This window comes from Xenopus laevis, chromosome 9_10L (genome assembly GCF_017654675.1).
Source record: "Xenopus laevis strain J_2021 chromosome 9_10L, Xenopus_laevis_v10.1, whole genome shotgun sequence".
In the NCBI taxonomy this organism is placed as follows: domain Eukaryota; kingdom Metazoa; phylum Chordata; class Amphibia; order Anura; family Pipidae; genus Xenopus; species Xenopus laevis.
In genome coordinates this window covers 132,306,605-132,324,526 of record NC_054387.1, presented here as the reverse complement: position 1 = coordinate 132,324,526, position 17,922 = coordinate 132,306,605, and the positions used below count along the sequence as shown (strand labels likewise).

At 39.5% G+C, this 17,922-nt stretch overlaps 1 long non-coding RNA gene across 1 annotated transcript in view; it reads right to left on the bottom strand.

Moving 5' to 3' along the window:
- LOC121398142 overlaps positions 1-16,775 on the bottom strand; it is a 48,742-nt gene extending 31,967 nt beyond the window's left edge. The window contains exon 1 of the long non-coding RNA XR_005964127.1: positions 16,638-16,775. This is a non-coding gene — a long non-coding RNA (uncharacterized LOC121398142). The remainder of the gene's footprint in view (positions 1-16,637) is intronic.
- Positions 16,776-17,922: the final 1,147 nt, after the last annotated feature.

Here is a 17,922-nt window from a genome sequence, read left to right as displayed (position 1 = left end):
TTAGAAGGATTAAGGTAATTCAAACTCTTCTTAAACCATGATATTGTTCTTCCAGCAACCTCCTGCTCTCCACTGATGATTCGTTATGAAGCACTAATGATGCAGCAAGAGCAGTTACCTAGTATTTGAAGGTTTCACAGTCCTACAGGAAACAGAGAGACTGTTTGTATTTCCTTCCTAACCAATGAAAGGTTGAGTTTCTTCCACTTCAACCATTGCAATTTGGCTAGTCATCCCAATTTGAAAAACATACCAGCCACAAGAAAACTAGCTCCAACCTATTATGCAAGGGTAGTGTCCTTCTAATGGGTATCAGAAGTGCCAACAGAGAAAATATGTCTGGCATAAGCTTGGAGACCTTCTTGAATCACTACAGGCCTAACGTGATACCTGTTGGAGGGAAAGTTTTTACTTTCAAAGTGCTTGTCATTTCCAATGAAAGAGCCTTCAAAGATTATGTTTTCTTATTCTTTCCTTTTTATTTTTGTGTATTGCTGGGTAAATGTCAATGCTTTTATTTTGACATACAGTGGCCAGGAAATTTGTTGTCATGATTGTTTTAATGATTTTGTTGCTTTTTTTGGGGGGCGCAAAACACTGCACTTCATGCCTCTTGTTAAAGTACAAGTATACCCTAAATACTTTTAGGGTACATACACACTTACTGCAAATTCCATATGCAGCACCACAAACATCCAATATGCCTGTTTCTTTTGGGCAATATCAGATCCAGCTAATCTGTGCCCTGTCAGTTAGACCAAGACTGCAGAGCATGATTATATAATTTGGCCAACCACCATGTATGTGCTCAAAGCACACTAAAGCTGGCCATAGACGCAAAGATCTGATCGTACGAATCAAGGATTCATACAATTTTCAGGCCGTGTGGGGAGAGTCCCAACATTTTTCATCCGGCAGAGATCGGCCGTTTGGTCTATCGGACAGGTTAAAAGATTTCTGTTGGCTGCGGGTAATATCTCTGCATGTATTGCCGATAGTACGATTTTAAGAGGGAGACTGTCACCAGCTTTCGTCGGACATAACATTCGTACGATTGCTGTCTGTTCTTTTGTACTTTATTTGATCTGAATGGTTAGTGGCAGGTCGGGAGATGGGGAAGTCCGATCGTATATTGATTCGTACGATCGGATCTTTGCGTCTGTGGCCAGCTTAAGTGCTGTTATTTTACATTACATCTTTGCACATGCGCAGATTGAAAATAATGCTGTAATCCAATTTGGTGACTGCAAGCAAACCAATTACTCTGTCTAGGCTCGCTCTGATGAAGTAAGAAGTTTGGAGGAAAATAAATATAGCATTTGGATCTAGGCTATATTTTTCTGTAGTTTTCTTTATTTGTTGGGGTTTCCTTGTCCTTTAATGACGTTATGGAAAACACTGATGCTTTTGACTGTTACTTAATATTGTTGCAGAGATACCTTGCATTTTTGGGCATGTAAAATCTTGAATAATCTTTTGGCAAGAAAACAGATTTTAGCAAAACAAGAGAAACAGGAATGCAGGTCTGTGCATTGCAGATAATATTTCAATGGGTATCCCTTTGTGTGCTGGAGTGTGATCTTGTTCTGAAGGAGTGTACCAAGAAATTGCTACTTAAGACTCGAAGTAAATTATCTGTTGAGAGCTTAAAAGCACACTGTTCACAAATTTTGATGATTGTCCTGAAAGCAATTTATGGTTGAGCAATCAGTAACCTGCTCTTACAGTTTTTGTAATCATTTAGAAAAAAGTTGGTTTGTAGGAACCTTACCAATTAAAACAAATCACTTCCTGAAGTGAGTGAGGTGTATATTACTTGTTCAATTTAAAGGAGAAGGAAAGGCTAAAGTTAAGTAAGTTTTATCAGAAAGGTCTATATAAATACACCAGTAAACAATCAAAGTAATGCTGCTCTGAGTCCTCTGTCAAAAGAAACACCACATTTCTTTCCTTCTATTGTGTACTCATGGGCTTCTGTATCAGACTTCCTGTTTTCAGCTTAAACCTCCAGGGCTTGGGCTTGAGCATGCTCAGTTTGTTCCTCTCCCCCTCCCTGCTGTAATCTGAGCCCAGAGCTATGAGTGAGCAGGGAAACGCAGGCAGGAAGTGATGTCACATCAAGAAAATATGGCAGCTTCTATCCTAAACAAACAGAGAGCTTCTACAGCTGTTTATTCAAGTATGGTAAAGCATTCTACAGAATAAATAGTGTCATAGCTTGCACTATTGTGGCTAATCTATTGACAATAAACTGCTTTGCTAGCTTTCCTTTTTCTTTAAGCTAAGACCAAGAGAAAAGAAGTAAAACCCCCTTACCTTCCACACCCAAAACCAGTTAGGAATTAAAAAAGTGCTTAAAGCAATAATTCGATTGTCAAATATTAAATATGGTACCAGTAATTGCTGGGTTAAAAGGTGATATCTATGTGCTTAAATCTTTGATTGATTGCTTGTAAAAGCATTAAAAGTGCTGAGTGCTAATTCGTTCTATAAGACAATTCTTAAATTAGAATTATATAAAACACGATTCAAACACCAATAAGGAAATAGTTTTAAAGTGCTAGTGCCATAACCTAGATGCAATCACAAATTGCCAATGTGCGAAAACAATTAAGTAAAATTGGTTTTATGAAAGACAGTCAGAGCTGTCTAGTATAGGAAGTGAATTGAATCCAAAACCGGCATTTGAGAAATAAAAGTAGGAAAATGAAAATAGAGAAGAGGTGGAGAAGTCCCAAGAAACTGCTGCCTGGTGGTTTTTCTAGGCCCTGGGACCCCACACAGGGAGAAAGAAGGACACTGGGGTCTGTGGTCTCAAGTCTACCTTGCTGTCTTAAAAGGAGAGCTGAGCTTCCCTAAAAAAACACAAATCCACCAGAGCCGTGTAATAAAAGAGATGGAAGAGGTACAAATGAGGTCAAATCAGCACCTCAATTCCTCATTATGGGGTGTAGAGGCTGTCCAGATAGAACTGGTCTGTGATACCAATATGGATGGGTCCCAAAATAAATGTGTTTTGCAATATCTTGAAACGGTACTCCACAATAACTATTTTATGCCTCAAGATCAGTTCTATATGCAGATAAGGGGTGCAATGTGGCCCTGTCCTATGTGAATGTTTTCATGAATAATTTTCAGCATAAATTTTTATATTTGAATAAATGGGTCCAACGACACTGTGTGATACAGTTACGCTATTTCGATGACATGTTCACTATTTGAACGGATGCCCTTTGCACATGCATTTCATGGTGAGATTAATGCTGAATTGTCTTTTATTAATTTCACCCTACATTCAGATAATGACCATATTGCCTTATAGACACTAAGAGGGATGGTTGTATTATTACTGATCTTTTTATAAAACTAACAAATAAGAATACACGGCTACATTTTTTATTTATTCCACCCAATCCAGACCAGGAAATCACTACCAAAGTCCCAATTCATCTGGGTTAAACAGATTGTGTCGGATGAAATTTTTTTCAACAAAAACGATTGGATGAGAAGGATCAGTGGAACAGAGGGGATATCCGACAACCCTCTCAAGACAAAAACAGGTAGATGGCGGTAGTTTTTCTTGTCAATTTAGGAGTAATTTGAAACAAATCCCTTTTGTCTCTAGCTTCAGTACAGTGAGTCAGGAAATTACCAAAATTATCCACAAACATTGGGGATTCTTAAGGGGTGGGATACAAGAGGTAGAGTTTTTCCAAAGTTTGCCCCCTATGTTGTGCAAAAGAAACAAAATCATTGGATCCCTATTTGTGAAATCGGACTTGGGAGGGGCACCCAGGTGATGATCTGTTGTTGTGTGCAAGAAACAATGGGACCTTCCCTTGTCTGTCCTGCAACTGCTGTTCTCTAATGTGCTAAAGGCTGATACTATCTATCACCCATGCAAGGACACTCCTATTAAGATCAGAGATGACTATACATGCAGCATCACTTTTGTAGTGTACATTTGTGTACATTTGTGTAGTGTGCCCTTGTGGACAGCTGTATGTGGGATAGACCACTCGAATGGTATGGAAAAGATAAATGGTAAAGGAAATGGTAAAGGAAAGAGTGACTGAGCATACTGTAAGTCTGCTATTAAATTGAAAGTATTGGACCAGAAGGTGCCGAGAAAAGCCATGGGGTTCAACAACTAAAAAATTCAAGTGGTGGATAGTGTACCTAAATTTCGCCATGCTGGCAATCGTGTTAAAAAATTACTAAAAAAAGAAGATATATGGATACGCCACTATGACTTACACCCATGCGCAAATGGACTTCCAACGTGCACACATGTGCAACGATGGCCAGGGCAGAGAAAGGACCAGATTGGGGGTAGGAGGCAGAGATGGTACGTGCCTGGCGCCCCCCACCAGCTTTGTGCCATAGGCATGTGCCTACTCTGCCTACCCCTAGTGCTGGCCCTGAAGACAGTATTAACCTTTCAGGGGAATAGGAATGATTTAAACAGCATGCAGGGGCAATACAACCCATCGTTTGCTAGAGTGCAGTTAATAGGACTTACTTGTTGCCTTTTGTTTTTATCACAAAAATATGTTTGAAGCTACTCCATGTTGGTGATTGTGAGGTAGATGTTTAATTACCAGAATACAATCCCCTTCCTTTTTCCTTTGTTGTGACTGCTTTATCAGCAGAAGTCTATCCTGCAGGGGGATTACCTGTGCACTGGGAATCGATCTACCTCAGAGGACTAAACATTGAACATCTTCAGTTTCCCTGTTTGCCCTCTTTACATCAAGGAGCAACAAAACTATAGATGTTTCCTGATTAAAACAATAGTAAAAAGTTATGTTCAGCACAGGCCCCATTTATTACACTCATGTTGAAGGATGTATGATATCTCTTTAAAGGAGAAGGAAAGCTACAGAGGCATTTTATTGCCAATAGATTAGCTAGAATGCTATATTTATTCTGCAGAATGTTTTACCATACCTGAGTAAAAAGCTCTAGAAACTCTCTGTTTGTTTAGGATAGGAGCTGCAGTATTAATGTGGTGTGACATCTCTCCCTGCTCTGGGCTCAGATTACAGTAGAGAAGGAAGGGCTGAGGGGGAGAGGAGCAAACTGAGCATGCTCTTGCCCAGGGCAATGAGGTTTAAGCTGAAAACAGGAAGTCTGATACAGAAGCCCATGAGTACACAATAGAAGGAAAGAAATGCAGTGTTTCTTTTGACAGGGGACTCAGAGCAACATTACTTTGGGGGTTTACTGGTATATTTAGATGGACCTTTCTGATAAGGCTTACTTAGTTTTAACCTTTCCTTCTCCTTTAAGGATCCTCTCAAGAATAAAGAAGAGGAAGTTAAGTGCTATTGTTTGTTCATATGGGTTGGAGAGAAAGGGAAGTAACAGAAACCACTGGCAAGCTGTATGGATATGGTGGAAAACAACTCATTGTGCAAGGTGTGTTCTTGTAAATGCAATAAACAGAAACTGCAACTCAACATTGTCATGATAAACCCAATACTGGTTGAGCTTGTCTAGATCTAAAACTCATTCAGTTGGGTATTATTTTGAAGATTCCCAAAATACACAGTAACCCAATATGAACTGCTTTGATATTCTTCATCCATACAAATATGTCTTCTATGGACTGCTGGATAGTACAAGGTTCTGTTGGATAGAACAATTATCCCAAGAGGTCATGCTCCTCACAGACCAGAAGTAGCCCTGAAAGAGGAACTATTTAAAGAGATTGACTGGATGAAAAAAATTGGGTGCAAATTTTAAAGTGTCACAGAAGAAGAACCCCACACATGAGAAACAAGGATTTGTCTAGACCCCCTAAGAACAGTTGGGTTGGAGGGGTTGAACTAGATGAACCTTTGTCTTTTTTCAAACCAACCTAACTATGTAACTATGTAACTAAACATCACAGTGAAATGAAAGCACTATTCCTACCCCCAAAAAACATCACTAGCAAACTGGTAGGCAAACTATTTTTCCATTTTAAGCATTGGCAAATACAACTAAACCAGACAGTTCTATACTAACATACCGCAGGAAGGTACCACTTTAATCAATTGCCATTTTCATATTCAATCTGCACAGGAAGTGTTCCAAAGGAAAGTAATAGAAAACATATACAGGTCTCAGTATAATAATTTGGACATATCCTATCAGAATTAGGTGTGAGCTAAAAAAATATTTTGGAACTGGACATTCAGTCAGTCATTTGACTTTCAGAAGGAATCTGAACATAATGAGGCATTCAACAAAATAAAACAGATCATCTTCAAAGCTGGAACTATAATATATTACTCAATTTCCCATAGGGAGGAAGCACAACAAATCTTCGGCAATGCCTTTAAATCATTTATTTAGCAGACTGTGGCACAAGCTTTTGGGGTCAACCACTTCTTCAGGTGCCTCGGTGCACCCCAAAAGCTTGTGCCACATTCTGCTTAATAAATGATTTAAAGGGATTGCTGATTGCTTCCTCCCTATGGGAAATCGAGTATGATGACTGGCCTGGAAGTAGTCTGTGGAGTTGAATGCACCTGAAAAAGCAAGTAGTGTGCCGAAGAAATTGTATATAGATATTCTATAACATAGTACAACATTAAACAAGAAAATTCAAGTTAGGGCATCCAAACAAGGGCTTGGAGTCAGGCCTGGATTTGTGGAAAGGCCACCTATCCGGCATTTGAGAAATAAAAGTAGGAAAATGAAAATAGAGAAGAGGTGGAGAAGTCCCAAGAAACTGCTGCCTGGTGGTTTTTCTAGGCCCTGGGACCCCACACAGGGAGAAAGAAGGACACTGGGGTCTGTGGTCTCAAGTCTACCTTGCTGTCTTAAAAGGAGAGCTGAGCTTCCCTAAAAAAACACAAATCCACCAGAGCCGTGTAATAAAAGAGATGGAAGAGGTACAAATGAGGTCAAATCAGCACCTCAATTGCTCATTATGGGGTGTAGAGGCTGTCCAGATAGAACTGGTCTGTGATACCAATATGGATGGGTCCCAAAATAAATGTGTTTTGCAATATCTTGAAACGGTACTCCACAATAACTATTTTATGTCTCAAGATCAGTTCTATATGCAGATAAGGGGTGCAATGTGGCCCTGTCCTATGTGAATGTTTTCATGAATAATTTTCAGCATAAATTTTTATATTTGAATAAATGGGTCCAACGACACTGTGTGATACAGTTACGCTATTTCGATGACATGTTCACTATTTGAACGGATGCCCTTTGCACATGCATTTCATGGTGAGATTAATGCTGAATTGTCTTTTATTAATTTCACCCTACATTCAGATAATGACCATATTGCCTTATAGACACTAAGAGGGATGGTTGTATTATTACTGATTTTTTTGTAAAACTAACAAACAAGAATACACGGCTACATTTTTTATTTATTCCACCCAATCCAGACCAGGAAATCACTACCAAAGTCCCAATTCATCTGGGTTAAACAGATTGTGTCGGATGAAATTTTTTTCAACAAAAACGATTGGATGAGAAGGATCAGTGGAACAGAGGGGATATCCGACAACCCTCTCAAGACAAAAACAGGTAGATGGCGGTAGTTTTTCTTGTCAACTTAGGAGTAATTTGAAACAAATCCCTTTTGTCTCTAGCTTCAGTACAGTGAGTCAGGAAGTTACCAAAATTCTCCACAAACATTGGGGATTCTTAAGGGGTGGGATACAAGAGGTAGAGTTTTTCCAAAGTTTGCCCCCTATGTCGTGCAAAAGAAACAAAATCATTGGATCCCTATTTGTGAAATCGGACTTGGGAGGGGCACCCAGGTGATGATCTGTTGTTGTGTGCAAGAAACAATGGGACCTTCCCTTGTCTGTCCTGCAACTGCTGTTCTAATGTGCTAAAGGCTGATACTATCTATCACCCATGCAAGGACACTCCTATTAAGATCAGAGATGACTATACATGCAGCATCACTTTTGTAGTGTACATTTGTGTACATTTGTGTAGTGTGCCCTTGTGGACAGCTGTATGTGGGATAGACCACTCGGAATGGTATGGAAAGATAAATGGTAAAGGAAATGGTAAAGGAAAGAGTGACTGAGCATACTGTAAGTCTGCTATTAAATTGAAAGTATTGGACCAGAAGGTGCCGAGAAAAGCCATGGGGTTCAACAACTAAAAAATTCAAGTGGTGGATAGTGTACCAAAATTTCGCCATGCTGGCAATCGTGTTAAAAAATTACTAAAAAAAGAAGATATCTGGATACGCCACTATGACTTACACCCATGTGCAAATGGACTTCCAACGTGCACACATGTGCAACGATGGCCAGGGCAGAGAAAGGACCAGATTGGGGGTAGGAGGCAGAGATGGTACGCGCCTGGCGCCCCCCACCAGCTTTGTGCCATAGGCATGTGCCTACTCTGCCTACCCCTAGTGCTGGCCCTGAAGACAGTATTAACCTTTCAGGGGAATAGGAATGATTTAAACAGCATGCAGGGGCAATACAACCCATCGTTTGCTAGAGTGCAGTTAATAGGACTTACTTGTTGCCTTTTGTTCTTATCACAAAAATATGTTTGAAGCTACTCCATGTTGGTGATTGTGAGGTAGATGTTTAATTACCAGAATACAATCCCCTTCCTTTTTCCTTTGTTGTGACTGCTTTATCAGCAGAAGTCTATCCTGCAGGGGGATTACCTGTGCACTGGGAATCGATCTACCTCAGAGGACTAAACATTGAACATCTTCAGTTTCCCTGTTTGCCCTCTTTACATCAAGGAGCAACAAAACTATAGATGTTTCCTGATTAAAACAATAGGCAAAAGTTATGTTCAGCACAGGCCCCATTTATTACACTCATGTTGAAGGATGTATGATATCTCTTTAAGGATCCTCTCAAGAATAAAGAAGAGGAAGTTAAGTGCTATTGTTTGTTCATATGGGTTGGAGAGAAAGGGAAGTAACAGAAACCACTGGCAAGCTGTATGGATATGGTGGAAAACAACTCATTGTGCAAGGTGTGTTCTTGTAAATGCAATAAACAGAAACTGCAACTTAACATTGTCATGATAAACCCAATACTGGTTGAGCTTGTCTAGATCTAAAACTCATTCAGTTGGGTATTATTTTGAAGATTCCCAAAATACACAGAAACCCAATATGAACTGCTTTGATATTCTTCATCCATACAAATATGTCTTCTATGGACTGCTGGAAAGTACAAGGTTCTGTTGGATAGAACAATTATCCCAAGAGGTCATGCTACTCACAGAAGTAGCCCTGAAAGAAGAACTATCTAAAGAGATTGACTGGATGAAAAAAATTGGGTGAAAAATTTAAAGTGTCACAGTAGAAGAACCCCACACATGAGAAACATGGATTTGTCTAGACCCCCTAAGAACAGTTGGGTTGGAGGGGTTGAACTTGATGAACCTTTGTCTTTTTTCAAACCAACTTAACTATGTAACTATGTAACTATGTAACTAAACATCACAGTGAAAAGAAAGCACTATTCCTACCCCCAAAAAACATCACTAGCAAACTGGTAGGCAAACTATTTTTCCATTTTAAGCATTGGCAAATACAACTAAACCAGACAGTTCTATATTAACATACTGCAGGAAGGTACCACTTTAATCAATTGCCATTTTCATATCTGCACAGGAAGTGTTCCAAAGGAAAGTAATAGAAAACATATACAGGTCTCAGTATAATAATTTGGACATATCCTATCAGAATTAGGTGTAAGCTAAAAAATTATTTTGGAACTGGACATTCAGTCAGTCATTTGACTTTCAGAAGGAATCTGAACATAATGAGGCATTCAACAAAATAAAACAGATCATCTTCAAAGCTGGAACTATAATATATTACTCAATTTCCCATAGGGAGGAAGCACACCAAACCTTCGGCAATGCCTTTAAATCATTTATTTAGCAGACTGTGGCACAAGCTTTTGGGGTCAACCACTTCTTCAGGTGCCTCGGTGCACCCCAAAAGCTTGTGCCACATTCTGCTAAATAAATGATTTAAAGGGATTGCTGATTGCTTCCTCCCTATGGGAAATCGAGTATGATGACTGGCCTGGAAGTAGCCTGTGGAGTTGAATGCACCTGAAAAAGCAAGTAGTGTGCCGAAGAAATTGTATATAGATATTCTATAACATAGTACAACATTAAACAAGAAAATTCAAGTTAGGGCATCCAAACAAGGGCTTGGAGTCAGGCCTGGATTTGTGGAAAGGCCACCTAGGCCTGGGCCAGGGGCATAATTACCGGGGGAGCAGGGGGTGCAACTGGGCCAGGGTCCGCACCCCACAGGGCCCCCCCTGGAAGATCGCATGCACTGCAGCCAGCTGGAGTCGGCTGCAGCCGCAGAGAAAAATCACGCAGCCGAGGGTGGGGGCGGGCCCGGCTGCACGGCCCGCACCAGGGCCCGCCCCCACCAAGTTACGTTACTGGCCCGGGCCTAGGGCGGCAGGATTTTAGGGGGGCGGCATGCTGCCCAACCACACCCACATTGGTTCAAAAACACTGGGAATGTGTTGGAGATACAATCATTTTTTAAATTTCCTATGCACCAATCCCCATTGATGATGAAAATTTGCACGAATAAAGGGGAGGGGACAGGGGCAACAAACGGCAGTTTGTCACTATGTAAACCCGTCCCTGCTTGGAGTGGTGTTGCTGCAAACCAGTGGTCTCTGCCTCCAGATCACTCACAGACACAGAGAGACATTATGCTCACATAGTAAAAGAGTTTGACATTGTTTGTGGATTTCCATCAGTATCTCATCTATGAGGGATAAATAGCTGTGGAATCAGATCAAACGCCTTAGGAAATTATTATGAAAAAGGTTTTGGAACCTGCCCCAGCCATAAATATTTTGGTCATATACAAATCTGGTAACACAATTCATGTTCTAAGCAGATTGTCCCCTGAAGTAACATTACAGAAGATTTCATTTTCATTTCATTGAAGCACAACTATATGTAGTTATGTGAAGCCTTCCCATTCCCATTTGAGAAAATTAGGAAACTCTAAAGTGCAACTGCAGTGGACCTTAATCTGTGATACAGATTGGATGGTCAAAGTCAAAACATGCCTGTCCTCAAGCAATAGCAAGGTTTTAAAAGGTTTCACAAAAAAAACTAAAAGATTAAAAAACATCTACTATTTCAAGATAATCATATAGGATTAGTAATGAACCAGACACGTATCATATAAATAAATAAAGCAGAAAAGATTTTGAAGATGATATTTTATATATATACTTTATACTTTCCCTGAAAGAAGGAATCAAGTTACTCATATACAGTAACTGTAAATTCCCCTACAATGTTAAAAAATTATATATACTTAGGGGCACATTTAATAAGGGTCGAATTTCGAAGTGGTAAAACTTCGAAATTCGACCATCGATAGTGTAAGTGTTTTTTTGAGTGATTTTAGCCATTTTCGATCGAATTCAAATCATTCCATCGAATCTAGAAATCGTTCGATTTTCCAAAAAAAAAACTTTGACTTTAAAAACGTAGCTAAATACTGGCTATACCGGCCTTACAGGTGTAAGGTGGCGAAGTGTCAAAATCGAAGTTTTTTAAACAGACAGTACTTCGATTTTCGAATGGTTTTTTAATTCAAATCTCATTTTGGCCTATTTGATGGTCGAAGTACCCAAAAATTACTTAGAAATTCGAAGTTTTTGAATTCGAAAATTCACTTTGACTCTTAGTAAATGGGCCCCTAAATGATCTGTTCTGATCTTTAGGGGAAATCTGTGTTTACAGACTGTTTTACTGGTTCCTTCCCCTAGCCCTGAGATATAATTTTCATAGCAAAGAGTTAAAAGTCACTGGATTGCTAGTTACTTCATGACAAAACACGCCATGCCTACAGGCTAACTGTACAGGTGTGCATTATTGCTAGTACAGTCATTAATATGATAGTTCAGAAAAATTCCCCTTTTATGTTTTTTTTACAAGTAGCATTGTAATTGTTTTGAGGTTTGTAACCTTTAAGCTTGATAATATTAAACACAGGGTTATCCCCTTTTGCATTATACGTGTGCTGGAGTAACTTTTTATTAGGTTTCAAAACATCTCCTCAGGTGATATAGGGGCTTGAGAATACAGTCTCTGAGATGACATGACATTTTTCTTGGGGAAGGGGGGTTGATATTTGTCCATAAGTTAAGGTAAATTCAATGGCTTCTCACATTGTATTAAGGAGACCAATGTAGTAACCCCTCTACCTGTCCAACACAAAAAGGAACGTCTAGAAAGCCCATCAGGAAATATTATTAAAGCAAAACCTTACCACTTAACACTTTAGCTTAGAGTACTATAAATTGCCATTGACTAGATATTCTGGCAATGGTTATTCAACAAATAATAAACACACCCGATTCATAGATTTTCCAAAAATGTTACGTGTCTTATTCCTTTTGCTAATCTCTGTTCACAAAGGCATGAAGGAAAAGTCAAAGAAACAAATCAGGACACATACCATCAACACACAAACCTTTTGCAAAGAAGTTTGTGTTATTAACAGCATTGGATTTCTTGGTGATTAAAATGTATTTTATTAGCAATTAAAAACAACAAATAGACAATGTAGGCAGGGAAACCTGAACACAATCTTATAGTCCTGCTAAATCATTAAACAGCACTGCGCAGGGCCACCATTTGGGGGCACAGGGGGTACAAATGTAGTGGGCCTGGGTCTAAAGGGGCTGTGCTGTAGTTTTTAAAATAGCTGGGCTGCCCTTGGCAGCTATGAAAACGTCCCAAACTGGCAAATTCACAAAAAGAGCCGAGGTCCAGAAGCCACAAAAAGACCCAAAGTCGCGGAAAGAGGCAAACTTGAAGTCCTGAAACTGTGGAAAGACCCAAAGTCATGAAAGGAGTTGAACTTGAAGTCCTGAAGCCACGAAAAGAGCCTAAGTCACGGAAAGAGCCAAACTTGAAGTCGTGAAGCTGCGGAAAGACCCAAAGTCACGAAAAGAGCTGAACTTTAAGTCCTGAAGACGTGGAAAGACCCAAAGTCATAAAATGAGCCAAATTTGAAGTCCTGAAGTCACGAAAAGACCCAAAGTCACGGAAAGAGCCAGACTTGAAGTCTTGAAGCCGTGGAAAGACCTCAAGTCACGATAGGAGCCAAACTTGAAGTCCTGAAGCCACGGAAAGAACCGAAGTCACAAAAAGAGGCAAACTTGAAGTCCTGAAGCTGTGGAAAGACCCAAAGTCATGAAAGGAGTTGAACTTGAAGTCCTGAAGCTACGAAAAGAGCCTAAGTCACGGGAAAGAGCCGAACTTGAAGTCCTGAAGCTGCGGAAAGACCCAAAGTCACGAAAAGAGCCGAACTGAAGACGTGGAAAGACCCAAAGTCATAAAATGAGCCAAATTTTAAGTCCTGAAGTCACGAAAAGTCGCAAAGTCACAGAAAGAGCCAGACCTGAAGTCTTGAAGCCGTGGAAAGACCTCAAGTCATGAAAGGAGCCGAACTTGAAGTCCTGAAGCCACGAAAAGACCTGAAGTGACGAAAAGAGCCAAACTTGAAGTCCTGAAGTCACAAAAAATGTATTCCTTAGTGTCTGGCCTCTCGTATAGCAGAACAACGGGGTGTCAGTAAAAATATATTTTGAAATCTTATCTTGTTGTAGACTGGGCCAGAACCTTTTCACAACTTTTTCAAGCTGACTGCTTACATGTGTAGATCTACTCACAAAGGGGGTTCTACTAGTCTCTTTTGATTTAACTTTCTGGGTTAGCAGCACTTCTCTAGGTATGGTTTTCACTTCTTTAGCTGTGTTTCTCAGATTTTGGATCTTATAACCATTCTCTCTAAATCTTTTGGTGAGTGGTCCAACAGCGTTCCAGTACCTGTCCTCATCAGAGGCTATTCTCCTTCCTCTTAAGTATCGTCCCTTGGGTATTGATGTGATGCATTTGGGATTATAGAAGATGGAAAAATCTAACAAATCAGTTAGTTTACGATACAATTCAGTTGAAATACTGCCTTCCTTCAAGGTTAATTTCACATCAAGGAAATTCAGTGTGTCCCCTGACACTTCGGTGGTAAATTTAATTGTAGGATGTTTTTCATTTGCTAAATTAACCATTTCAAGGAAGGCAGACATGCCACCTTTCAAAATTACCAAAATGTCATCCACATAGCGAACATAGAGGGCCATATGTTTTTGGTAATCATCTTTTAGCTTTCCTCTCTAGCTTGAGAACGAACAAATTGGCAAACTACGGAGCCACCGCTGCCCCCATCAAGGTCCCTTGGCACTGCCAGTAATATTTGCCCTGGAATCTAAAATAGTTCCGTTTTAATACCAGCGTCAGGCAATCTATTAGAAAATATACCATGTTGTGTGAAAGATCAGTTTCAAGTAACCACTCCTCAACACACCCTATCCCCTCATCTTGAGGTATAGAAGTATAAAGACTAACCATATCAGTACAACACAGACTACAATCTGTGCCTACATTTTTAAGAGTGGATAGAGTGTGTAGCAAATCATTTGTATCATTCAGCCATCATGGAATTTTACTCACCAAGGGGTGTAGAATAGATCCACGCATTTAGATAAGAGTTCCAAAACAGAACCTACTCACGAGACAATCTGTCGACCTGGGGGATTAGTTAGTGATTTGTGGACTTTTGGTAGGAGATATAATACTGGTACACGAGGATGATCTACTTCTAGAAATTCCTTAGTATCCCGAGAAATAAGACCATTATAAAAGGCTTCTGTAACCATGAGACTAATTTCCCGCTGTATTTCAAAAATGGGATCATTATTGATTACTTTGTGGTGTCTCGGTGTATTAAGCTGCTGTTCAGCTTCGCCTATATACATCAGTACAATACGTTCACCCTTGTCAGCTTTTTTAATTACTATAGAATTAACCTTTTGTAATTTCAGTAAAGCCTGTCTATTTTTTAAAAAACAGATTAGGTTTAAATGTCTTACCAATTGGCTGATCATTTAGTTTTTTTTTACTTCAGTTGAAACGATCTTTTCAAAAGCTGACATGGCATCATTTTGTACTGGGGGAATATAGGTACTCTTTTTCTTAAACAAACCTCTAGATGTCAAACGCTTTACCTGTAAAGCACATTTTTAGTTTAAGAATTCTCAGAAATTTTTAAAATTCTATTTCCCAGTTTAAAAAGTCTAAACCAGTGATCCCCAACCAGTATCTCGTTGCTCTCCAACCCATTGAATGTTGCTCCCAGTCGCCTCAAAGCAGGTGATCATTTTTGAATTCCAGGCTTGGAGGCAAGTTTTGGTTGTATAAAAAACAGGTGTTTGGACAAACAGAACCTCAATGTAGGTTGACAATCCACATAGGGGCTACTAATTGGCCAATCACAGAACTCATTTGGCACCCCAGGAACATTTTTAATGCTTGTGTTGCTCCCCAACTCCTTTTACTTCTGAATGTTGCTCACGGGTTCTAAAGGTTGGGGATCCCTGGTCTAAACCATACGAAGGGACAAACCCCAAACCTCTATTCAAAACCGAATGTTCATCAGTAGACAGTACATACGAGGAGATATTAATAACTAAATCAGTTAGATCCTTGTTTGTTTCGATGTGGGTAATCCTCTCTGGGAATTGGTGTATGTATCTGATGCAGGAAAATATCGAGGACCACTAGCGCTATCACGTCCGTTCCCAGATGGAGTGTCTGATGAGGGGTCCCTCAAGCTCGCACTGTCCCTGGACAAGACTGATCCCTTTGCAGTGGCCACTTTTCTGTTCAACTTTTTGCCAGGGTGGGGGTAGTTGAGCACCTTCATTTTTGCAGCAACAACCTGCGTTTGACCAATTCTTCACCACAATTTTCTTTGCTAATTAATAGAACCTTAGTGATATAAAGTGCAGTGCTACATAAATAGTAATAAATATCTTAGCACGAGTTGATTAGGCTGATATCATTAAGTCTATGGCCACCTTAGGAATTCGCAACCCCCCTATAGTTCGGTTTTGGATCAGTTTAAGGTGTAAAAATTGCCATTTGATAGATTTCTATTAATAAAAGCAGAATAACGCAGACGCGTGTTTCGCAAAAAGAAGATTTGTCAAGGCAAAGCAAAAATTCAAAGCAATTGGATTTCTATTTGTTATTTTATAATGATTATGATGCCCTGCCTTGAGCTATTTGTACAGGCGTGCGGTACACCAATACTTTAGGAAAATGCTTATTTTTGTGCTCATTGGTTAGATTTGGCCTCACACAGTTGCCCCACACAACCATTCAGTATATCACAGCATTCTGTTCAATGGAAAAAGGGGGACAATGATCTATATTGACCTGGTGGGATCTGCAGAGCTAATTTAGTAAAAAGTCTGGATACATTTTGCTTTATCTGTAAATAGCGACACTGTCTAGTCCAGCCCAGATAAACAGAACACATACTATTAATTAAGGAGATCAATTGAATGAATATTAATTATTACCAGAGAAGTAAATTATCTGCGCGCCCACAAGAGCTGACACGTCAGCAAAGCAAAGACATGAAACGAAATCAACAGCAGTTCCCGGTACTGAAGTAACTGAAACACATATTTACACTGACATATACTGTACTTCAGTTCTGTTAAATCTCATTCACATACATTTACATTTGGGGTTGAATTAAATGTGAAGAAAACATTATTTACCTGCAGATCTAAAGGTTCTCCTTTCTTCTCCCCTGTATTTTGTTAGGAGAATGGCGTTTGTTAACAGGATGTTTTAACTCGAATGTTTCTCTTTAGCGAAATGTTTTATGAGCAGGATCTCTCTGCTTTATTTCTTGGCACGCCTTATTCTCTAGCCCATCCCCTATGCATACTTTTGCCCATTTCATCAAAGAATTTAAAGGGATACTGTCATGGGAAAAAAAAGAATCAAAATAAATCAGTTAATAGTGCTGCTCCAGCAGAATTCTGCACTGAAATCCATTTCTCAAAAGAGCAAACAGATTTTTTTATATTCAATTTTGAAATCTGACATGGGGCTAGACATTTTGTCAGTTTCCCAGCTGCCCCAGTCATGTGACTTGTGCCTGCACTTTAGGAGAGAAATGCTTTCTGGCAGGCTGCTGTTTTTCCTTCTCAATGTAACTGAATGTGTCTCAGTGAGACATGGGATTTTACTATTGAGTGTTGTTCTTAGATCTACCAGGCAGCCGTTATCTTGTGTTAGGGAGCTGTTATCTGGTTACCTTCCCATTGTTCTTTTGTTTGGCTGCTGGGGGGGAAAGGGAGGGGGTGATATCACTCCAACTTGCAGTACAGCAGTAAAGAGTGATTGAAGTCACATGACTTGGGGCAGCTGGGAAATTGACAATATGTCTAGCCCCATGTCAAATTTCAAAATTGAATATAAAAAAATCTGTTTGCTCTTTTGAGAAATGGATTTCAGTGCAGAATTCTGCTGGAGCAGCACTATTAACTGATTCATTTTGAAAATGACAGTATCCCTTTAAAGTAACAGGAATTTTCCTATTGAGTGTTGTTATATCAGGGCAGAGAATAGCTTGCTGAACTGTATTGCCTACACTGCTTTGTACACTATCCATTAGATTTACTCCATCAGATCTTAAATAATGTCGATTAGCTGATCTGACTAATCCCCTGGTTAAACCACATCAATCGTTATTAATACTGCTGTATCCAGTAATCCTGCCCATGCTTTAACCAAAACACCAGTGTTTTCATGAATTTCTATAATGGTAAAAGGGGCAGATTAATCAAAGGTCAAAGTGACAATTTGAATTTCGAGCTAATTTTTGTGTACTTCGACTAGAGATTATTCCAAATTCGATTTGAATTTGAAATAAATTTGAATTTTGAATGTATTGTCTCTTTAAAAATTCTACTGCAACCATTCCCCATCTAAAAACTGCCGAATTGCTGTTTTAGCCTATGGGGGACCTCCTAGAACCTAATTGGTGTTTATGTG